Genomic DNA, 25342 nt, shown 5'->3' with positions numbered 1-25342 from the left:
AGCAAACTCTGGGTCCCACTCTCGGAAATGCCTATTCCTAGGGGTTCTACTCTTTTCAGAGGAACTCCAAACGGCCTCCTCACTCTCACTGCAAGGCGACAACTATTCCCGGCATTTGGCCTATACCTAGCCCTTGCAGAGAGACCTGGGTTCAAATCTCAGTTCTGACACTTACTAGCTGTGTGACCTCCAGCAAGTTACCAAACCTCTTTCTAAGCTTCAGTTTCCTCATCGATAAAATAGAATCAGTAAAAGTAGCTACCTCATAGAGTTGTTCTGAGGAACATATAAGGTAATACATGCAAATGGCTTAGCACAGTGCCTCACATACCATGAACCTATTACATGTTAATTACACCTTAGCAGTTATGGTTGTTGTTGTTGTTGCTATTATTATCGTTGTTGTCCCATCTAAGGATTAAGCACAATGGCGCCTAGTGGCAGTAGCTTTCACAGAATCATTTAATCTCTTAAAATCCTCAATAAAGACTTCAGTGGTCGTGTAGTCCCATCTCCCGGCTGATGTCTGATCCTACCAGGTTGTCTATAAATACCATTCTCTTCCATCAGGGGGACTGCTCTATCTTTTGGACTGTTGGAAAGTTACATCTGTTGCTGTTGCAGAGGACATGTAGAGCTGTTTCCTGTGCTGAATGTTTTCCATTGGCCCATCCATGCCTACCCTCTCCCTCCTCCGCCCTGCTTTCTGCTCCAGGAGGCTAATGGGTATGACTATGTCAACAGCAGCTGATCCTTGCCCTCTGGCTCATAGTTGAGTTCGGCCAGTGTGAGACACTGGCAGGAGAGTAGCACATCGGAAGGAAGAGGCTGGGTATTAATATCCTCGACCCCCTCTACTTCTTTTTCTACTCATCTCTCCAGTGGATTGGGTGAAGCCCACCGACATTGGGGAAAGCAATCCAATCACTCGGTCTACCCATTCAAATGTTAATCTCATCCAGAAACACTCTTGCAGATATACTCGGAATAATAAGGTTTGACCAAATATCTGGGCACCCCGTGTCCTCTGAGTTTGACACATACAATTAACCTTCAAAGTGATCAAGCTTTTAAAGGCATCAGAGCCAAGGATACCTGTTGATTGGACACCATTTAGCCCAGTTTCCTCTGATTTTTGTGGCTGGGCCACAAGTTCCTCCTCCCACTCAGTGACAGAACACACACACACACACACACACACCCCACAGCCATAATCACAGCCCAGGAGTCACCCAGGCAGAACAATAGGAGTAACTGGACATCCATTCTTCAATTCCCGCTACCCTGCCCCCAGGAATGGTTGGTTATTTGTCTGTCTGCTAGGCAGAGCTGCTGGGACCACTGCCAGTTCTCTAGGAAAACAAGGCAAGCGGAAGGGAACTGCTAAGAAATTCCTCCACCAGTTTCTGCCCAAGGGTGCCAGGTCCCCATGGTTGTACCTAGATGCTTCCCAGGGGGCAGAGCTGGGGGACAGTTGCCCTCCATTCAGGGGCTGATTCAGGGATGCTGATGCATACCGATGAATCCCTCACACTTGGGCTGGGGTGGGGGATGGGGGTGAGAAGAGCAGGAGGCCACAGGATCTGAAGAACTGGCTTTTATTAACCACCTATTGTAAGTCAGACACTGAATCTTCCTTAATCCTCACAACTTCCCCCCTGCCGTGGTAGTTCATTTTTCAGGGCAGACACCGAGGCCCAGAGAAGTTAAGGGACTTGCCGCTTTTCAGAGATGAAGAAACTGAGGTACAGACAGGCTGGATGACTTAACCATAATCACAAAGCTGGTCAGTAGGGATACTTGAAAAGATGACGCCAGAGTCCCAAAAGAGAAAGGAAAACAGAAAAGGCCACTCATGCAGGAGGATGGAGGAAGAGAGCCACCTCATTCCATGGTTCTGACTTGTCCTTTGTTTTTTATTCCTAGTCACTAACCAAAACTTTCCCTGAGATGCTTTCCCTGACTCCCTCCCCTCCTCCAACTCCGTCCTGCAAACTGACAGCCTCAAATGAATTTTCTTTTAACATGAATTCATTATTAGCATTTAAAAAGTGGGAGACTGCACATTTTAAAAATCTAGAGTTCTAGCCTCTCTTTAAAAATTGTGGTCTTTACTAGTCCTGGGCCAGCACCGTTCCATGGCAAAAATAGTGTATGTGGAAGAGTGTGCATCACTAGAAGAGACCTGAGCCCCACCATCTTCGTCCCTTTGCCCCATGATTTATTTGAACTCAGCTCCTTCCTGAACTCTGTTCCAGTCACACTGTCCTCCTGGCTGTTCCTCAGACATACCCAGTTCCTTCCCACCAAAGGATGCCGTGACGTCCTGTACTCAGACTAAGCTTCTTCAGAATCGGCTTGGGACTGGAGCCCTCTCTCCTTGGTGTCTGTCAATGGTCTCCCCTACAGAGCACCTGACCCTAAATAGCAGCACATACCTCCTCATTAGGGTTGCACTGTATTGCCCTAGAATGAGTTGTGTTGAAGCCCTACTCCCCAGGACACGTGATGTGACCTTATTGGAAATAGGGTCTTTGCAGAGGTAAACAGGTTAAAGAGATCATTAGGGTGGGCCCTAATCCAATACTGGTGTCCTGATAAGAAGAGGGAAATTTGGACACAGTCACAAAGGGAGAAGGCCCTGTGGAAGACAGAGGCAGAGATGGAGTGACACCTTTCCAAGCCAAGGAACACTGAGAGAGCTGCTGGCTATCACCAGAAGCTAGCAGAGGCAAGGAAGGTTCTTCCCTCTGAGAATGGCAGTTTCTGAGCCAGATGTCTTAGTCATTTCTGGCAAGTAGGTGGAGTAAACTAGTACAAACATGATGACCTAGGGCCTCTGCTCCAGAAAGCATGGTGTGGGAGACTGCCAAAGAACAGAGAGGACGAAAGAGGAGTCCATAAAATGGTGATGGCCCTGGACGATATTCAACAGGTATTTGTTGAGTACCGACTCTGTGAATGCACCAGAGTATAAGCTCAGTGCCAGCTGTTCAGCTATTCATTCTACTTAACCCACATAAAGACTGTGAGTTGAGTTATATAAATGTCTACTCACTACGTTATATACCCGAAACTAATATAATATAGTATGTCAACTATGATTGAAAATCAAAAATCTTAAAAAAAAAAAAGACTGTGAGCTGATAAGGTACATCCCTTACAGGAATTGAGAGCCCTGCGTATATTCAAAACGAGTCAAATTGTCCCTGCCCTGGGGAGGCTAAAACCCAAAATAGCATTAATAGACCTGAAACAAATTTTATCACTATGAATATAGTTCTTGTTATACAGCTTCCCTCTCAAATGTTCTACTGCAGATTTCCACAGGAAGATTTCCAAAGGCCATGACAACATTGATGTAATAATGGCAACAATAATAATAGCTAATATTTACTGAAGAACTAGTCTTATATTTCTGGCACACGCTAAGCATTCTTACACTCATTTTCTTCTTTAAAAGGAAGCGATTCTTATTATTATGCCTCTTGATATATGAACCTGATGCACAGAGAGATTCAGTTACTTGTCCTGGTCAAACGGCTGGTCCATGGTGGAACGAAACCTCTCTGAGTCTAGGGCTTTTATTATGCACAATTTATTATGCTATCTTCCGAGAACTGGACCATCCATTCACAACGGGTGATACAACAGAATAACATAAAATGTCATATAGATGTAAGAAAAGCGAGAGCTGGTGCACTGTGACAATGCCATTGTCATTTGCATATCATTGCTCAGATCGATACAAGTGTTCCAAGTCTTTTGTGTCACTGCTACATCTCACACTTCAAGGCTGAAGGACTATGGGCAAGTGGGGACAAAGAGCGAATGCATCTTCAGAAACAACCATTAAATAAGAAGTGTGCAGATATTTACCCAGGAAGCATCAGAAAATATCAGGCAAATTATCATTCTCCGATTTTATATTTAATTAGAAATCGGATTAGGGAAACATGAAGTTTATTGTACACAAACCAAATTTTCAAATGAATGCTATTTGTCTGGTTTGCTAATTGGAAATCAGCCAGTCTTTGCACCAAGCAATTATAAACAGACTCTAATCGCCTGGCTGAAAATGAAAGGCAAACCTGCTCTGCTGCTGTTATCAGCTTAGTAACGTTAGTTGTGTTTAGTAACAGGCACAAGGATTAGCACCCGCCAGCCAAAGGCAATTTAAACCTGACGAAGGCAATTTAAACCTGAAGAAACAGGGCATAATTATAATTTATAAGGGATAAAGGCTTAAAATCTATTTCTAAACACTATATTAATGCAATATAGCTCTGTTTACATCATGGGCAGCAGTCTAGGCAGTACTCCTGCCTCAAAAGACCTTAGGCAATGTGGCTTGAAAGGCTCTAAAAAATATATACATATATAGTTAGACCCGGAAGTTAACATCCAGGAAACTATTTTACAGAATTAAGGAAGCCTTCAAAGATTTGGTTACAAGAATATTCACAATCATGCTGTTCAGAATAATAAAAAATAATCCTACTATGAGAAACTGGTTTAATCAAGTGTAGAACATCTTATCATTTGAGTAGCACAGTGGAGTGCTACGTAGCTATGAAAAGATGCTACAGAACCAGATACCCTGGCACGGAAAGAAGTTATGGGACTCGAAGAGAGATTTTTCCAAAGAATATATGCAAATAGCCAACAAGCACTTAAAAAATTGCTCAACATCACTAATCATTAGAGAAATGCAAATCGAAACTGCAATGAGATACCACTTCACACCATTAGGATGACAATTACAAAAGAAACACACACACACACACACACAAGTATTGATGAGAATGTGAAATCGGAACCCTTATGTACTATTGGTGGGAATGTAAAATGGGGTAGCCACTATGGAAAACAATATAGTGATTGCTCAAAAATTTAAACTATATGAATTACTGTATGATTCAGCAATTTCATTTCTGGGTATATACACAGAAGAATTGAAAGCAGGTACTCAAATACAACTTGTACACCCATGTTCATAGCAGTAGCCAAATGGTGGAAACAACCCAAACGTCCATTGATGGATGAATAAATAAGCAAAACGTCATAGATCCATACAATGGAATAGTATTCAGCCTGAAAAAAAGTAAATACTTAGGTGTAAATCTAACAAAGCATGTGCAGGACTTATATTCTGACACATGCTACAATATCGAGGGACCTGGAGGACATTATACTAAGTGAAATAATAAGCCAGACACAAAAAGACAAATACTGCATGATTCAACCTAAATGAGGTATCTAGAACAGTCACATTCATAGAGACAAAATAGAATAGTGGTTGCCAGAGACAGGGAGTTATTGTTTAACGGATTCACAGTTTTAGTTTTGCAAGATGAAAAATAGTTGGATAACAATGTACTTAACAGTAGTGAACCATGCACTTATAACTAGTTAAAATGCTAAATTTTATGTTACATGTATTTTATCATAATTTTTTTAGGTGCTTTCTAGTTTTGCTACAATGAACTGTATCTATACAACTTTTCACATTTAAAAAATATAGATATAACATGTGAAATTAGCCAGATAAAAAAATCTCAAAAGACAGTTTGTAAATGTGTTACTAATAAAGTCTTGAGAAATACCAGTGATTAGAGAATACCATCCACCTGAGAATAATTATCTATTCATCCAATATTAATGAGTGTCCACTGTGTGCTAGGCAAAATTCAGACCCTAAGGATACAGCATGAAAATGACAGAAACAGTGCCTGCTCTTAGAAATTAGTGTAGATATCCCAGGAAATAAAGCAGTGATAATTTCAGATAGTGAAAGTGCTATAAGAAATAAAAGAGATTAGAAAGAAAGTTTCTTAGGGGTGAGACAAGGCCTCTTTAGATAGTGTGTTCAGGGAAGGCCTCTCTGAGGAGGTGATATTTGAACTGACTGAGGCTCAAATGATAAGAAGCAGCCAAAGCAGCCAAGGCAAGAGGATTTCGGACACTGAGAAGAGCAAACGTGTGAAACCAGGCTCATTCAAACAGTGGTTCTCAACCCTGTCTGCACTTCAGAATCACCTGCTTTAAAATCACATCAATGTCAGGTCCCACCTAGAACAGAAGAATAAGATTCTCTGGAAGGTGAGCCTGGAGATCAAGACATTTGTATTTTTTTCAAAAGCCTTTTCTAATATGCTAACAATGAACTTGTAGACACCAAAATTAAAAATAGGATACCATTTACGATAGCTAAAAAAAAAAAAGTAAATACTTAGGTGCAAATCTAACAAAGCATGTGCAGGACTTATATTCTGAAAACTAAAAAACACTGATGAGAGAAATCAAAGAAAATCTAAATAAATTGTGAGACATACCATGTTCATGAATTAAAAGAGTCGATGTAATATATATGTCAATTCTATCAAAATCCAAGTAAGATTTTTTTATTGGTATAGATAAGATCATTCTACGCTGTATATAGAATTAAAATAGCTAAAACAACTTTTAAAAAGAAGAATAAAGCTGGAGGAATTGTTCTACCCAATATCAGGACTTATTAGATAACTACGGTCATCAAGACTGTGTCGTATTGGTGAAAGGATAGAAACAGATCAATGGGACAGAATAGAGGACTCAGAAATAGACCCATACAAATATGTTCAACTGATTTTTTTTATAAAGCTGCAAAAGCAATTCAGTGGAGGAAACATTGGTGCTGGACACATTGGATGTAGAAAGACAACAGCAAAAAAGAACTTCAACCTAAAAAGTCACATGAGAAATCCTTGCGATGATGGAACTATCTTGACTGTATAATGTCAGTGCATATTGTGATATTGTATGTTGGTTTTGCCCATATTCTTCAAAAATGTCAATGACCTATTATGCTAAGTGAAATAAATCAGACAGAGACAAATGCCATATGATCCCACTTGTATGCGGAATCTAAGGAAGAAAATAGATGAATAAACAAAACAGAAACAGACTTATAAATATAGAGAACAGTCTGGTGATTGCCTGATGGGAGGGAGTGTTGGGGTACTGGGTGAAAAAGGTGAAAGGATTGATGAGTACAAACAGGGAATATAGCCAATATATTGTAATAACTATGTATGGTGGTAGGTGGGTACTAGACTTATCAGTAGGATCACTTTGTAAATTATGGAAATGTCTAATCACTATGCTGTACACCTGAGACTAATATAAAATAATGTTAAATATCAACTGTAATTGAAAATAAAAATTTTTTAAAAAACTAATGACATTAAACATGTAGCGAGACTATAGAACTACTCTAGATTCAAAGAGATTAAAGAGACATGACAACCAAATGCAACATGATCCAGAATTTTCTTTGCTATAAAGGACATTGTGGAACAATTAGTGAAATTGAATGAGACCCAAATATTAGGTAGTAATATTCTATCAGTATTGATCTTCTGATCTTGATATGCCTTTGTTCTTAAGATACACACATGTTGAAGTATGTGCTGGTAAAACACACTCTAAAACAATTCAGAAAAAGTTATATAGCAATAGGTAGAGAATAGTAAAGCAAATGTAGTAAAATGTTAACATTTGAGGAATCTGGGTAAAGAGTTTCCAGGAATCTCTTATAATATTCATAACTTTCCCATAAACCTAAAAGGTAAAAAAGAAAAAAAAGAATATGTGTCTGGGGTCTATGCTAAATCTGGCCTCTGCCACTTCATAGTTGTGATCTTGTAAAAGTTGTTTATTATTCCTATGCCCAGTTTCCTCACCTGTAAGACCGAATGACAGTACTTCTCTCATAGGGCCTTCATAAACCTTAAGTGAGTATATGATTAAAATAGTATCTGGCATATAATGAGTGCTCAAAAAATGTCGGTCATTGTTATCTTGGTCTAATGGCATACATTCCTGTGTGGATGGGTGCATGGATTCATGGGTACCTGCATGCATAGATACACGCATGCATGACGGATGGATGAATGCATGAATGCATGAATGCATTCATAAAATCAAGTAATCACAGTTTAAAGATTCTCACCAAACAACTCTTTTGCAGAAATGTGACTCCCGTGTACACCTTCCTATATAGCAAAGCATTGTTAATCAAAGCCGACGCAGGATTCCAGCCCACTGGGCCACGACATTCCTCTAGGTACGTAAATCAACTGACATTTTTCTTTCCATATCAGAGTCTTAAGATTTTCGTAATTAGAAATCAGTCCTTGAATCTGATAACCTCTGAATGAACTGACAAAAATAAACAAAGCCAATTCAACAGACCCTGGACCACTTCAGGACCGAATGAAGGCACAGCTTTCCTTCTAGGCTCGGTCTCTGCCGGTGGCTCCCTAGAAGTAACAAAGGTATATTATGAAAAAGACAAACAGGTTCTGCTGCACTCGTGCCACTGTGCCTTGCTGATCCAAAAATAATGTTGAAGTGAGATGCTGCAAGTAAATCCAAATTAGTGATTTAAATGTGTGGAGAGTAGGAAGAATTCCACAATTTAAGGAGTTCCTGCAATGATTGCTTTTCCTGTGGTCACACACACAAATTAAACCCTGATTGACTAATTGTTTTGTCAGTTGAGGTTTCTATTGTCTTAGCCCAATTAGCTGAAGGTCACATGGGACAAATCTGTAGACCCATAAAATCAGGATTATTGACTTGGTGCAAGGGAGACCACACACCAGAGGAACCACAGGGGGTCTCACTGAACCAAAGAAAAAATAGCATTTTTATAGAATTTGAGTAGAGTTTGGGTGAAATCTAAATGAAACAGGGTTTTGATAGGCTCAGAGCAAAGCAGGGCTGTGAGTAAAGGGGTCAAGATCAGGTCTGGACTGCAAAGTACACCCAGGGTCCTGTTGCCTTGGAAACTTACAGTTACAATCGATATGGGCCATTATGCTTAGAATCCTCTTATCTGATGTTCTGCCCTGGGTGGGGAATGGAGGGGGCAGCTTCTCCGCGTCCCAGCGACTTAGATTGCCCAGATAAGAGTGGATGTTATTACTGATATAGTTTCAAATGACACAGTTTCTGTTTGTCAATGATTTTATAGAATAAATTTTCTCACTGAGTAAAAAGGCAGTACTTACTCAAAGAAGGGGGTCGTCATGACACTTTGCAATGGCTTTATCTACCTGTTATTCCAGCCTAATGAAGAGTAAACAACTGTTTCTTCCATCCAAGCTAACTTTTTCTTTCTTGTTATAGGTCCATATTTTTTTTTTGTAAGAAGTAGGGTATTTCATTATACTCCTACAGTTACTATAAGCACTAACAAACTGATAGGCTCAGAAAAAAATCTGGCAAAATCGGAGTATGGCATAGGGCCAAATGAAGGTAGTTGTAATCATCAAATAGATGGATTTTTTCAGCCTAACTGTAGAGCTAAATAATAATAGTGTCGCTTGACATTGTTGCTACAGGAATGATTTGATTCATCAGAGTATTTATAAGATGATTACACTGTAATTGTTAGCCACACTTCAAGATTTACATATATTATTTATGTAGGGAGCAGTTTATCAACGGTGCCAACAATAACTAATCTAAGTTATGTCATTTCCAAGGATTTTCACCTTCAGTAGTGCACTCTGACTGGAAAGTAAATCAATAAAATCCACTCTGGGCAGAGACAAGGAAAGGCAAGCATGTGCACATCAAGTTGGAGGAATTTTTAAACTAGGATTCCTCCGCCCACCACCCCTCCCCCACCGACTTCCCTCCCCCACCTGGGAGAAGCTGTCTACAGAGAAATTTTCCTCTAGGATTTCACTCCCAGGACTTTTTCTTTTGGAGCAGTAGCTAGGGAGGCAGGCTTAAGATCTTCCTGCCTTATTTTTTGACTTTTTATATTTCTTATTGTAGTAAAATATACATAACAAAAAAATCGTCCTTTTTAAGTGCACAGTTATGGGGCACTAAGCTCATTCAGAGTGTTATGCAGCCATCACCAGCATCCATGTCCTCAAAGTGAAATTCAGTCCCCATTAAACAATTCGCCATCCCTCCTGCCACGCAGCCCAGGGCAACTGCCGCTCCACATTCTGTCTCTATGGGATCTGACTACTCTAGGTGTCTCACAGAAGTGGATTCGTACAGTATTTGTCCTCCTGTCACTGGCCTATTTCCTTGAGCATAACGTCTTCGAGGTTTATCCATGTTGTAGCACGTGTCAGAATTTCCTTCTCTCTTTGGAGGCTGAATAATATTCCACATTTTGTTTATCCACTTATGCATCAATAGACATTTGGGTTGTTTCTACCATTTGGCCATTGTGAATAATGCTCCTATGAACACAAATGTGTAAATATCTGTTTGAGTCCCTGATTTCCCCTCTTTTCCGTATAAACCCAGAAGTCAAATTGCTAAATCATCTGGTAAGTCTATGTTTAATTTTTGAGGACTCACCATACCATCCTCCACAGCAAATGCACTATTTCACTTTCCTACCAACAACGCACAAGGGTTCCAATTTCTTCACATGCTCACCAACTCATTATTTGCCGGTTTTTTTTTTTCTATTTGATAGTAACCACGGGTGTGAGGCAGTTTCTTACTGTGGTTTTGATGTGCATTTCCCGAATGATCAATGATGCTGAGCATCTTTTCATGTGTTCATTGTCCATTTGCACATCTTCTTGGGGGAAATGTCTATTCAAGTCCTGTGCCCATTTTTAAACTAGGTTGTTTTTCTTGTTGTAGAGTTATAAGAGTTTTTTATATACTATGTATATAATCCTTTATCATATATATGACTTGCTAATATGTTTCTCCCATTCTGTGGTTTTTTAATTTTTATAAATCACAAATAAAAAAAAAAACAGATCATGAAGGGATGTTTTTAAAAACCTCCACAGCGGAGTCGTACTATGTGTTTTTAAATTGGTAAGTCTAATGATACATGCAAGAGTGAGAGAGAAACACCATTTAAATAATGCAGGAGTTTCTGCCCTCTGTTCTCTTCAAAAAGCACAGATTGCAGAGGGTGAAGCCAGGAGAAGACACACCTGCTGGTCCCCGAGACTGCCTCGGTCCCCGTGCCTTTTGCAGTCTGTGCTCAGCACAGCTCCAGTGTTTAGAACGCAGCTGTCCAATGTGGTAAGCCACATGTGGCTATCTAAATTAATTTAAATAAAATTACTGGCTCCTCAATCTCTCCAGCCACATTTCAAGTGCATAACAGCCACAATATAGATATAAAACATTTCCATCATCGCAGAAAGTTCTAGTGAACAGTGTGGGTTGAGAAATATGCAATTTGGCAGGGGGGTGGACATCATTATCCCTTAATATAAGTCAAGTATAGGACTAAAGAAACAGCAAGAGCTTCCAATGCTGAAGGAAAAATAGTCTCAGAGTGAAAGCTGACATGGGGATCCTCAAACGGATGGTTCTCAATAGATCGTCAAAGCCAGTTTTGAAGCTATTCACTCATGGACTTGGCTATAATCTACATTAGAGATCTAGACGAGTATATTTCAAAGGGAGAGCTGGAACCCTAAAGGTTTCCAAAGTGTGACTGACAGGTAGAACACTGGCAACCAAACACCTTAGGATGCTTATCTGAAAAGCAGAATCCTGGGCATCACACCAGGCTTGCTGAGCCAGAACCTCTGGGATGGGTGCCCAGGCATCTGCATTATTCATTCATTCCTCAAGGGAGTCTCTTGTTGACTGATACTGGAGAACACTATTGAGAAACTGGAAGCTGGGAAGTTGAGCAAGTTACATGCTTATATAAAGTCATTCTCTAAAGCTCAACCTAGAAATCATCACCTCTTCCAGGAAGCCTCCATAGCTGCTTAGAGAGATATTCCCTCCTCTATGCTACCTCATCTCCCACTTTGTCTGTTGATTGAAATATTAGTAAGAGTAGTTTTAAGTTATGGAGCTCTTCTTATGGTATCCTGGGCTTAATCCATTAAAGTCTTGCAAATAACTCTGTGAAACAAGTACTATTGATTCCATTTACAGATGCGAAAACTGAGCCACACAGAAGTATAATAACTTATACAACTAGAAGAAGAAGATCAGGAACCAAACTCAGGCAGTCTGTTTAATCCAAAGCTCATCGGTCTTAACTATTATACTGTATTTTATGTTCATTTATTTGTTCTACAAGCATCTCTCTACCATTGCATGACCCCTTGCACAGACTATCTCATTCTCCAGTAGTTCATTATGGTTGCCCCATGCCTAGCACAGTGACTGGCACATAGTAAGTGGCAAGTATTGTTTGCTAAAAAATTGAATTTTAATGGGACCCTGAGAGAGATCCCTTGATATATGTTTATTGTAAAATGACTAAGGGCGAAGAGTCAAAGAGAGAGAGAGAAGTGGATAAACACAAGATCCCACTTGAGACAGGCTGTCTCATGTGTATTACAACAAACACATGTTATCCTCCGATATCTCTTCTCATGATCAGGCTGGGTAACTTAAGGCTCCATAAGGAGTCTCATAGCTTCTTCAGCTTGACCCTCCCCCTTCTCTGCTTTTGTTCATTTGGGAATGTCTTCACTCCCTGTTTGCACATCAAATGATTGCCTTGTTTTCCAGAAGGCCTGCAGAGGAAGACTCAGAGTGGGAGACAGATATTGTGTCATGATCTAAATTGGCTTTCCACCTATTTTGAGCTGTGTGCTACTCCACAGTTACCAGGATCCCTGCTGTGCCCTTAGTATGAATGTTGATTTCCTCCAATGACCCTTACCACCACGCTCAAAGCCAGACGTCACGACCTTGATGCATCCTTGGAAAGCAAACACAGCAGAGTTCTGATTGTCTGGGGCTGCTGCTCCCTCGGCCTGTTTTCGGGAACTGGATCAAATGTCAGCTCAAAGAGTTGCATTCCTAGCTCCTTAAATTCCCTCTACAACTTTTGGTAACATAAGCTTTGCCGCCTCATGCTTTTCAGAAGGGAAACTCAGGCCACAGAGGTCTGCTGCTGTTTCCCAAAGCCTAGAGTGGCACACGAATTGGTTTTAGGAGGAGTATGAGAAGATTGTGTGTGGTAAAGAGGCATGGTAAAGAGACAACTATTCTCTCTTCAATTACTCTTTGATTCGTCTAGAAGCTGGTCTCAGATAAAGTCCACTCTGTCTCTGATACACATCCAAAGTCTGCTAACTTCCATTTCGAATGAAGAGAGATTAGGCCTCCAACAGGTCACAGGATCTGGCCAAAATGTAATAGTATTTTGTTTCCTTTGTATGTATTTTCAAAACTATCTTCTTTTTATGGTAAGGGATATTTGTTTTCCATTTACTTTAGTAACAAATTTCCCTTTGAAAATAAATTTGGTGAAAAAAGGGTGTCAGTTTAAAGAAAAAGCATGAAGTAAATAATGATATAGACGGTAAGTGCTGATGGAAAAAAATGAAGCCGGAAGCTTGAGGCTATGGCGGTGAAAGAGTCCCGCTTTGGGCTCGGACGGGCCTGGGTTTGAATTTCAGCTCTGCCACTTGGTAGCTCTGTGATCCAGTTATTTCACTTGATCGGGGAGATAATCCCAACCCCACAGAGCAGTTGTGTGAACTAAAAGAGATATGCAAGCAAAATACCAAGCATAGCATCTGACTCATAAAAGCAGGCCACTCGATGGATGCTACTGAAGTGACTCTTGCCCTTCCTACCTTCAGACCACATCCTGGGTGTGTCGGCGGACTCAGAAGTCCACCCATGAACGGGACCATCCGGCCCATGTAAGCCATACCGACAAGGGTACTTTCGGAGAAGTCCCACACTGTGCAGGCCTGGATTCTCTCTGCCTGCACCTTCTTGACCTGGCTTCATCTCTTCCGCCCTCGTCTACTCGCTTCTCAGTGTGGCCATCCAGTCAACAGACTCACCCAGCTCTTTTTTCCTTTTTTTAAAGTACAGTTGACATATGATATTATATTAGTTTCGGGTGTACAACATAGTGGTTAGACATTTATATAACTTACGAAGTGATCACTCTGATTAGTCTAGTACCCATCTGACACTGTACAAAGTTATCGCAATATTATTGACTGTATTCCCTATGCTGTATACTACGTTCCCCGTGACTTATTTATTTTATAACTAGAAATGTGTACCTCTCATTCCCCTTTATCCTTTTTACCCATCCCCCTGTCCCTTCCCCTCTAGCAACCATCAGGATGTTCTCTGTATCTGTGAGTGTTTCTGTTTTGGTTTTTGTTGCTATTGTTCATCATTTTGTTTTTTCGGATTGAACTCTCGGAGCTCTCGACCCTTCCCCGTGAGTGCTGACAGCCTGATCCTTTCATTCATTGAGTTCTTTGTTGTGACAAATACTTATTTAACTGCCTGCTAGGCACTGCAATGGAGGAGTTGGTGGGGAACATGAAAGCCAAGGCCGCTGCTCCAAGAGCCGTTGCACAGAGATGAGCGATAACAAATAAGACGCATAGATGTGGGACACGTCGAGATAGTTTGTGCCCGATCACCTCCTGAAAAAGACACTATGAGAACAGAAGCAAGAAGGCAGACCATGGCCTTGCTCCAACTCAGCGGGGAACGTGCACTTCGAGTGACTGAAATTTTTGCCATGCTGTGCACGTCTGCAAATGACCTCCAAAGCTCTGTGAGTATGCATTTGGGGACTCCGAATAAATTCGAGCAAATAGGTGAATTGGCAAATACAGAATCTGCCAACACTGATGGTCAACTGTAAATCAGTGTGATGTTAGAGTGCAGGGGTGGGGGGCTCAAACTTCAACCAGGAATCTCTCAGGAGAGGAGGCGATGTCTCAGTTGGGACTTGAATGATGAGACGTAGCCAGCCACGTGAGGTTCAGGGAGCACAGCGTGCCAGGCAGAAAGAGCAGCGAGACTACAGGACTTGAGGAGGAGACCAGCTTGGTGAGTTGGGGAATCAGAAAGGAGGTCAAAGCAGCTGAAGTGTAGAGCAGGTGTCCCCAACCCCCAGGCCACGGACAGTACTGGTCCACGGCCTGTTAGGAACCAGGCCGCACAGTAGGAGGTGAGCGGCGGGTGAGAGAGCAAAGCTTGTAGCATCACCGCCTCAGCTCCACCTCAGATCATCAGGCTTTAGACTCTCATCGAGGAGCACCAGTCCCTAGTGCCCAAAAGGTTGGGGACCGCTGGGGTAGAACATAGCCAGCAATGTGGGGAAAAGCAGGAGATGAAGTGGGAGAAGGGGGGTTGGGCGTGGGCTGGTCCACGTAGATGCTGGTTTGATGGGCCCTCCCAACGAGTCCCAACTAGTTCCCCCTAGCAGCCCAGGCCCTGCCCTCTCTCTAATTTGGGCAGACTAACAAGTAGAAGTTCTTTCTAATGTGTAACCTAAATCAATCTTACAACAATTCAAATCTATTTGTTGTTGTCTTGACTTGAGTAACAATATAACGGAGTTACCATCACAATCATGTCTCAACGTATTATAATTGCCACTTTCTGAGCACAAGCAATATGCCAAGAGCTTTAAGAGAAAAGGCTCAGAGAGGTTAAATAATTTGTCAAACGTCCCACAGCTAGATGCTGTGTGAGGATTCAGACCCGGGTCTTTTAACTCCAGTTGGACACTTTCTGTTATGTTCTACTTTCTTCCCCTGGCTCTTCTCAAACTTATAGACTCTCAACACTTCTCGTTATGGATGGTCACAATAACTTGATTCATCTATATAAAAACAATTGGGTAGTTTATCCTGTTCCCCATACCCTGCCCCGTATAGGGTGACTCAAGAGTCAGTCTCTACGGCTTACTATTAATTTGCATGGTTTGTAATTAGCAAAAAGGGGATTGAGTGTATGACTGAAGGCACATTACTACCTAAATCTTGACTATAACATTTCTTAAGTGAATGACTAAGCAGGAAGGATGACATTCTGCTAGGCAGGCTGAATGTGCAAATGTCCTGGCATTTGTCATGCAGTTTCCATGCCCTAGCATTTGTCACGCTGTGTCCTTGCCGTGAGCGTCTGTCATACAGAATCCACGTCCGTCCGGGTGTTTGTTATTTTTGGCTACCCTACACCCAATCCCTCTTTCTAACAATACATTGGCTTCTGGTTGGGGAAAGGCCTTGCGGGTAACCTTTCTCATGCTGGGAAGCAGTCCTGCAGGGGTGCCTTTCACAGTCCGCTTCGGCTGGGGGAGGAATGTGACAAGAGCTTGGCCAATGGGCAGCTCTCTTCCTGGATTCTACGTCTTGAGAAGAGGTGAAAGGGACGCTGGTGCGCTGACCAGACTGTTTGCAATATTGTGATTTATAAGAAACATGTATTTAGTCCTATGGATGATCAAAATATATTTCTCAGATGTGTTCGGTCTTTATCCACAATTTCTGGCACAGAGCTCATGAACCCCTTGGAATCTCCTGAGTGTTGCGAGTGATCGAGGTGTCTTTTGTTATGAGAATGAGGTGACTTTAAGGATGGGGGCTGGTCGCCAGGAGAAAGAACCAGGTAATTGGGAGATTGGAACTTTCAGTCCCACCCCCACCTCCAGGGTGTGGAAAGGGGCTGGAGACTGACTGAATCGATCACCATTGGTCGGTGATTTAATCAATTGTGACTATGTAATGAAGCCTCTATAAAACCTGAAAGGACGAGGTTCAGAGAGCTTCTCGGTTGATGAACACATGGAGATTCGGGGAGAGTGGCATGCTTAGAGAGAACATGGAAGCTCCACACCCCTCCCCACATACCTTGCCCTAGGCTTCTCTTCCATCTAGCTGTTTCTGAGTTATATCCTCTTATAATAAACCAGTAATCTAGTAATAAAATGTTCCTCTGAGTTCTATGAACCATTCTAGCAAATTAATTGAACCCAAGGAGGGAGTTGTGGAAACGTCTGATGTATAGCCAGTCAGTCAGAAGTACAGGTGACAACCTGGACTTGTGATTGGCATTTTGAGTTGGAGGGGTTGTTGGAACCTACAACCTATGGCCAGATGGACAGAAACATGAGGAACCTGGGCCTGGCTCTGTGTCTGAAGTGTGTGTGTGTGTGTGTGTGTATGTGTGTGTGTGTGTGTGTGTGTGTGTGTGTGTTGGGGAGAGGAGGATGTCAAACCCTAGCTTGTAAAATCTGATGCTATTTGTGGGTAGTGTCAGTATTGATTTGGTGATGTGCACGCCTCCTCATGGTGGAATTGGGGTCCAGAAACTCAATTTACTGTGTCAGTGGCTAGTGGCCATCCTGGCATTTCCCAGGTCTCAGCCCTCTGGCATTCCCTTTCCCATACTGGGACTGCACTCAGTGAGCACCACAGAGCCTTCCAATAAATGTCCTTGTGCGTCAGTCAGGCAGAGGCGGGTATTGCAGCTCTCACACCAGATCAAAAACCCCACCTATGGGACCTTCCCTAGAAGAAAAGGTGTGGTCCTACCTCAAGAAACTGGCAAATGTACTCACATTTGTAGATTTTAGTGTGCTGGTGACACTTAAAAGAACAGTTCTTGCTTTAATCTGCTTTTTCAAGGAAGTGCTCTATGATATCATACAACTGGGATACAATGCAAAGTCCCTGCCTTCACAGAGTAGATGACGAACAAAGAAACCTGTAAAATAAGTCATATATTAGGCAGTAATAAATACAATGAGGAAGGCCTTCTCACGAAGTCACCATTTAGGTTCAGATTTGTAGGTGAGCCCTCTGAGTAGAGGAAATAGCAAGAGCAAAGGCCCTGAGGTGAGTGTACTCTTCGAATGTTTAAGGTCAACCAAGGTCAAGGCCGGCTGAGCAGAGTGATCAGAGAGGTGGCAAGAAGCCAGATGATGCAGGGCCTTACAAGCCACGATGGAGACGGTGACTTTCATCTCTGAAAGATGAGAAATCGTCTCGCGTAGCATTTTCAGCAGAGGAATTACTGAGGATGATGAAAGCTGTGCAGAGAGCTGATAGTGGGATCCAAGGCAGAAGCGGGACCTCTGCTAGACAGCCACTGACTGCCACCACTGAGGCCCTGCTGGATTCGACTTTGCCTTTTTCTCTCATTTCATTTCATGTCCCACTCCCTTCTTGACATTTTTTCTGTTCCTAGAATGAGCCACCTCACACCATTGTCTTTGGGGTCAGGAGTCTGCACACCTAGCAAGCCTGCCGGCAAATCCGATAGCATTAAAATCTGAAAACCACTGCCCGCAGGTATGTTGAGAAGGGAGTCCTTGAGGACCAGAAAGGGAAACTCTGTTCCAAGAGCTGCTTGAGTGAGGAATTACATTTCTAAGAGGATTAAATTGGTGAATGGGTGAATGAATGAATAAAGTGGTGTGTATTCTAATACCGAAGAGAGGTACAGAAGCTCTCTGTTCCCTGGGTGCTGAGGAACTTGGAACTAAACACTGTGATCGGTCCACATAGCCTTCTTTAATCAAGAAAAGTTGTATCCTTTCCCCCTTTTCCTTCCCTTTTTATATCTTGGTTTCAGATTTTTCCCTCGTTTTATGCTTTTTGGCATAAATTTCTCTACAATTCTGTTATAAAATGCTTCCAATCCTCTTTGGAAGTTAATAGGAGTTTGAATTAGAGACATTTTTAGAACACTGGGCCACCCTGATGGAACCAGTGATGTTTTTAAGCCAGAGATTTGTTTTTAATCAGCTGATCAGAAAACAGCTTATTTGTCAACATGAAGCTTTAGAAGACCTTTACAGGCGCTGGCTTGTGCAGTTTCTGATTGTGTCCCTATGCAAGACATACCAGTGATGTTAGGATTCCCTGTGAGAGGAAGTGGAGAATGAGTCCTAGCTTTGCAGTCTGACAGACCTTGGTTCAAGACACTCATGCTCTCTGAATGTCTGATTTCTCCCCTTGGCAATGGAGACAATGTGACATTAAAGACAGATAAATTTTGAAGTGACATTAAAGATGATAACCAAATGATCCAGCACTTCCACTTCTGGTTATATACCCAAAAGAACTGAAAGCAAGCACTCTAGATACCTGTATATCAGTGTTCCTAGCAGTATTATTCATAGTAGCTGAAAGGTGGAAATCGCCAAGTGTCCACCAATGGAAGAATGGATAAACAAAATGCAGTATACACCACAACGGAACAGTATTCGGCCTTACCAGAAAATAAGATCCTGGTGCATGCTACAACATGGACAAACCTCAAAAACATGCAAAGTGAAGTTAGCCAGACACAAAAGAACAAATCCCAAATGATTCCCTTATATGAGGTACCTAGAATAGGTACAAAAACCAGTTGTCTGGTTTCCCCAGGAATTGGAGAATAGGCTGGGGGAAGGGAGAGTGGGCAGTTGTTGTTTATAAAGTTTCTGTTTGGGAAGATGAAGAAGCTCTAGAGATGGGTGGTGGTGATGGTTGCAGACCAATGCAAATGTACTTAATGCCACTAATTGTACACTTAAAAATGTTTAAAATGGCAAATTTCATTAGGTATATTTTATCATAACTTTTTAAAGTAAAAGAAATAAAGATAATAATAAGAGTATTTATAAATTATAAATAAATTATAATTGCTATTATTACATATTTGTATAATCTCTACATTATTTAACAGGCTACCTATGCAGCTTAACACCACTGAACCCAGTTGGAGTTTTCCGTCTCCCACCTTCCCCAACAAGGGGTCCATACAAATGTGCTGGATCCTGGAAAGAAAGATGTCAGGCTCTTAGGTGTAAAACATCATAAGCAATATGGAGTATAAATTATACCACAGGAATAACTGAACCCTGATTTCTGCAGAATGAATCAACTTTTCATCTGAATCAACTGATTATTATCAGACTTTCCCTGTGCTCTCTCCATTATGGGTTTTTTACATTCACAAAAGGGATGTAATGAAATAATCATTAGTGATACAGCTAATTCAAATGTAAATCAATAAGCCAATCGAACCTGGGGACTGCTGCTATTTGGACAACTTTTAATGGCCATACTGTGCTAACACTGGGAGCTGGCTGAGGAAAAAGGCAGCTCTTAGGGTGGTCCTGGTAGCTTCATTCTACTTCAGGGGGACAAAGGCATTTCCAGAGGGATCAGCAATCATTATACTTCCTGGACTTTAGTCACAGAGGGCACCCAGAATCATGCTGGCTAAGACTTCTGAATACTGTACAAGCATTTCCTCTGGTTGGATGGGCTTGGAAAATAAGGCCTGCAAAGTGACGTAAAAGATTTACTCATGGAAACGTCTCTAAATCCTGGGGAAACCAGACAACTGGTTTTTGTAACAGTTCAGTGAAAAGGCAGTAATGAATACAATGGAGCTGATGAGGGAGCCAATTTCAGCCCCAAAACGGGTCAATTGACTCCTTAAGACAAAGCTCTCAGGCTCAAATGTGATCGCATTGGCATTACCAGATATTACCAATAGCATCATCACCTTCTGCTTTCAATTCAATCTTTCATTGCATTTTTTTATCTTGCCCAGTTTTCTTTGTGAAGAATTGTTTAGGCATTTCGTGGCTCATTGAGATCACTTTTTCCTGCTTCTTTTCCTCTTGATGTCAGCTCTTGAGTAATTTCATTCCAAACTGCATTTCCATTAATCCAGACTTAAATTTGGTCATGGTTTCACAATAGTGAATATACTGAAACCCATTGAATTGTACACGGTAAATGAATGTATTGTATGGCATGTGAATTAAATCTCAATAAGCTGTTAAAAACAAACTACATGAAAGGAAAGTAAGTCTAACCCGAGTGGAACCACTTCCTCTTCTGCAGTATTGGTTGCCCACACAATTGGTTGCCAAAATGTTTGCTGGGTGAGGAAATTAAATAGCAAAACAGCATATTTTCTGTCCATTATAGTTATCGAGGCTAACATGCTATGCTGGTTCCAAATTTCTATGAATAATTCAGAGTTGGCTGTACTTAACAAGTACAGAAAACTGAGGACTAAGTAGTTTCACTTCTGAGTATTGAACACTATAATTGATTCTCCAACCTCCATGTTTTGCTTTGAATAGATGATTTGTCTCTAGTGGTTCTCAAGCTTGGCCTCACATAGAGGTCTCGCTTGGGATGTATTTAAAATGTATCAATGCCCAGGTCCTACTCAAGACCAGTTAAATCAGAATCTAGAGATGGGTTAGATTGAAAGTTCTCCTAAGTGATTTTAGTGTGCAATCAACAGTGCAAACCACTAATTTAAGAGATCCCCTTTCCACAATGAGATACCACTTCACACCCCTGGATGGATGCTTAACAACAATATTAGGATGGCTATTTAACAACAACAACAACAACAAAATAGAAAATAACGAGTGCTGGTGAGGATGTAGAGAAATTGGAACACTTATGCCTTACTGGTGGGAATTTAAAATGGTACTCCCACCATGGAAAACAATATGGCAGTTCCTTAAAAAATTAAACTTAGAATTACCATAAGATTCAATAATTCTACTACTAGGTATATACCAAAAATAATTGAGAGCAGAGACTTGAGCAGATGTTTGTACACTCATTTTCATAACGGCATTATTCACAATAGTGAAAAGTAGAAGTAACTCAAGTGTCCAATGACAGATGAATGGATAAACAAATGTAGTATATATGGATAATGGAATATTAGTCAACCTTAAAAAGAAATTCTGACATATGCTACAATGTGGGTGAATTTGAGGCCATTATGCTAAGTAAAATACAGTGTTTATCACTATGGGATTCCACTTATATGAGGCACCTAGAGTCATCAAAGTCATAGACTTAGAAAGTAGAATTGCGGTTGCCAGGGGCTGGGGGAGAGGGAAATGGGGAGTTATTACTTAATGGATATAGAGTTACAGGTTGAAAAGATAAAAAAAAGTTCTGGAGATGAATGGTGGTGATGGTTGTACAATAACATGAATGTACTTAATGCCACTGAACTGTACACTTAAAAAATAGTTCAAATGGTAAGTCTTATGTATATTTTACCAAACTAAAGACACAGAGAGAGAGCTCTCCTTTTTAAGAATGGGTATGTGTCCCAGTTCAAGCCAATGACATGAGAGGAGATACTACCTGGGCTTCTTAGAAGAAAACTGCAGAATGAGATGCTCTCTTTTAGTTCTCTGGACCTGGCATCTAGAACTCCGCAGCCATCTTGGGACCAGCCTGAGGATGAAGCCAATGCTCAGAGCAGCAGACAGATGGAAAGATGTGGGACCTTGATGATGTCATGAAGCTACTGGACCAATGGACTCAAAATGCAGTCTTCCTTTAGGGTTTACAGTTATGTAAGATAATACATTTCTTATGGTTATATCCCGTTGGAATTGAAATTTCTGTAACTTGCTTCTAAAAAGGATGCTGACACTTGTACAAGTACTATTGGTATATCAAAATGTTGGAAATAACTTAGAAGCTTATCAGTAGGGAAATAGGTAAATAAAAAGATGCATAAACATAGATGGAATTACTCTATAGGAGTTAAAAGACAAACACGTGAGGTGAAAGTCAGGTTTTATATATTATATGTAAACTTTAAAACATACAGTGAACTTTCACTGATCTGTATGTTACATATACATATATAAATATGTTTTTAAATAGATTAAATGGATCACATTATATACGATAGTGGCTGTCATTTTCGAAGGAGTAGAATGGGAGTGGGATGGGGGAAGAGAGGCAACACATGTATCAGAGTTGTTTTATTTCTGATCTTAAAACATGAAACAAGGTGATGAGATGTTAACAATTGACAGTCTAGGGAGTCTACGTAGGTATGTGTTAGTGATTCTTTAAGCTAGTCTCTAATTATAAAATTATCGAAGGTGAAAAAAAAATCCCCCTTCTCCAGTTCTACCCCTGGTCCAAACAAATTTAATGAAAGAAGGCAGAAAAAAACCTTTTGGCAAAAATTCGGGAACCGGAGGCTGAAGTATGTATAATTACAAGTGGGCTATAACAGTTTAAAAAAACATGAATTTTTGTTGGTATGAGAGTTTTTAACCTTTTAACTATTTACTTTGAAATAATTATAGACTCACAAGAAATTCTAAACGGATGCTGACACTTGTACAAGTACTGTTGGTATATCAACATCACAAGAGGTCCCATGTCTCAATCACCAAGCTTCTCCCAGTGGTAACATCTTACATATCTATAGTAGACTAACAAAATTAGGAAATTGACATTGCCACAGTACAATTAAGTAGACTCTACACCTTACTGAAATTTTACCTGTTTAACTTTTCTTTTATCTTTAATGTCTCTAAGTTACAAAAGCAATTTGTTCATCAATGAATGAATAGATAAACAAGAAGTGGTACATCCATACAATGGAATATTATTTGGCCATAAAAAGGAATATAGTACTGAGATACATGCTATACAACATGTATAAAATTTGAAAACATGCTAAGTGAAAGAAGTCAGACACAGAAGGTTCCATTTATATAAATGACCAAAATAGATAAATCTTAGAGACAGAAAGATGGTTACCAGGGGTGAGGGGGAAAGGAGAATGGGGAGCATGTTCCCATGGAAATGGGAACTGTTTGCATAACAATAATGGGTTTCCTTGAGCCATGATGAAACTGTTTGGGATCTAGACAAAGGTAGTTATGTAACATTATGAACATTACGCAACATTATAAATCCCACTAAACTGTTCACTTTAGAACTGTTAATTTTATGTTATGTAAATGTCACCTCAATAAAAAAAGTTTGCAATAGCAATTTGCTTGTTGTAGGAAAATCTAAACATAAAAGTATAAGAAAAAATTGTGATATCCTCTTCACATTCAATCTCACCCCATAAATATGCCTTCTATTAACTGTTTAATATGTAACTGTTCGCACTTTTTAAAGTATAACACATCCTCCCCCCCTCAAAAAAAAGTATAACGTACAAAGAGGTACATATATTTCTTTCTCTCTCAAATGTTTACAGAGCACTTTATCCACCCAGCAATGCTATGGTTGATTCATACAAAATAGCAAATAAGACAGCTTGATGGAATTGATTTTTTAGTAGGAGATGGGTAGTAAGCATGGGAATGAATAAGAATTTCAGATCGTGACAAGTGCTATGAAAAAATAAAACTGGTAAGAGGATAGAGAGTGATGTAGGTTGGTGGAGGGCCAGAGTGTCTAGGAAAGGCCTCTGAGATGAGGATACGACATTTGAGCTGAATGATAACAAGGAGCTAGATAGGTGATGATTTAGGGAAAGAACATCCCAGGGAAAGGAAAAGACTATGTCGTAGATTGATATATCTAGTACAATTCTACTTTAAGAGAGAAGAGCAGGATGTCCTTAGAAAAACTCTTCTGAAAGTTGATAGTCCAGGGTCTCAACAGCCATAGATGAGTATAAAAGGGCAGCATAGTCCGAAACTCTCTAGTGATTCACTCATTCATTCATTCATTAAACATTTATTAAGCCCATTTTGTGTGCCAGGCTACTGGGCATTGGGAATATAAAGAAGATGAAGAAAAGATCTTGACCTCAAGTTACTCGGTCTTAGCTCAACAGTAATTATCAAGAAGAGCTTCTCTCACTCTCCAGCTGGAACAGTGCCTCATCCCTGGTAGGTCAAGGCTTTTGAAAACCAATGGAGTGGATTCTTTCCTGAATACTCATAATTATCCTATTCAGGGACATAGAAGTTAATGACATCAATTGCTTTTCTAAGCTGCCGTCTTAGGAGTTTCGGTCTTTGTCCCTATAAAAAGCACCAAGCACAAAGAAACTCTAATGTAATCAGATGTGAAGAAATAACCAGCGCCCTATGGGTAATACAAATTGAAGTATGGTATCCAATGACAATGATTGGGGAAGGACAGTGTGGTTCACTGTTTGAGTCAGCTGCTTGTGTTGACAATTTCTTTGGAGTAAGTTGGGGAGTACATATTTTGAATGAAAAGGCACTTTACTTTGGACACATATTTTCTTCTTGTGAATATAAGATGAAAATATCTCATTAAACAGTAATGCAGGTCTCCTGTATATAAAAGAAAGTCTGATTTTTATATCGATTTTGATAAGTTCTCTGTAAATCTAAGGGCAATCAATAGCAACTTTAAAGTGGGGCATTCTTAAGATTCAATTGAGTCTTCACAGAACTATAATAGGCTGTAACTAAAACTTTGTATTAATCAAAGGAATACATTATCTATCATGGAAAAAAACAAAACAAAACAAAAAACAATGTCCAAAAGAATTCAGGGAGCATGAACCACAGACCTGTTGAGAAACGTAAAGCCAGCCTTGTTATAATGAAAGTCTCTGGTTTCTTCACCTTTATAGCAGTCAATTTCCCAAGTGTTATGTGTTAAGGGGGAAAAAAACACAAAATTTGCTACTTTAATATTAAGCATAATTTCAAATCACTTTAGTGTAGGACTTGTTTTAAAAGGTAATTGACAGCGTCGTTTTTGACCTGTCTCATTAGGTTGGGTTCTCTTTTATCTTTAAAGTACGTATGTTTAAAAGTAAA

At 40.4% G+C, this 25342-nt stretch overlaps 1 protein-coding gene across 1 annotated transcript in view; it reads right to left on the bottom strand.

The window, feature by feature from the left end:
• TNFRSF17 (TNF receptor superfamily member 17) overlaps positions 1 to 25342 on the bottom strand; it is a 94764-nt gene that overhangs the window by 31851 nt on the left and 37571 nt on the right. The window lies entirely within an intron of this gene.

This window comes from Pteropus medius, unplaced genomic scaffold (genome assembly GCF_902729225.1).
Source record: "Pteropus medius unplaced genomic scaffold, Ma_sr-lr_union100, whole genome shotgun sequence".
In the NCBI taxonomy this organism is placed as follows: Eukaryota; Metazoa; Chordata; class Mammalia; order Chiroptera; family Pteropodidae; genus Pteropus; species Pteropus medius.
The sequence above is the reverse complement of the archived record's forward strand: the minus strand, read 5'-3'. Positions and strand labels throughout refer to the sequence as shown.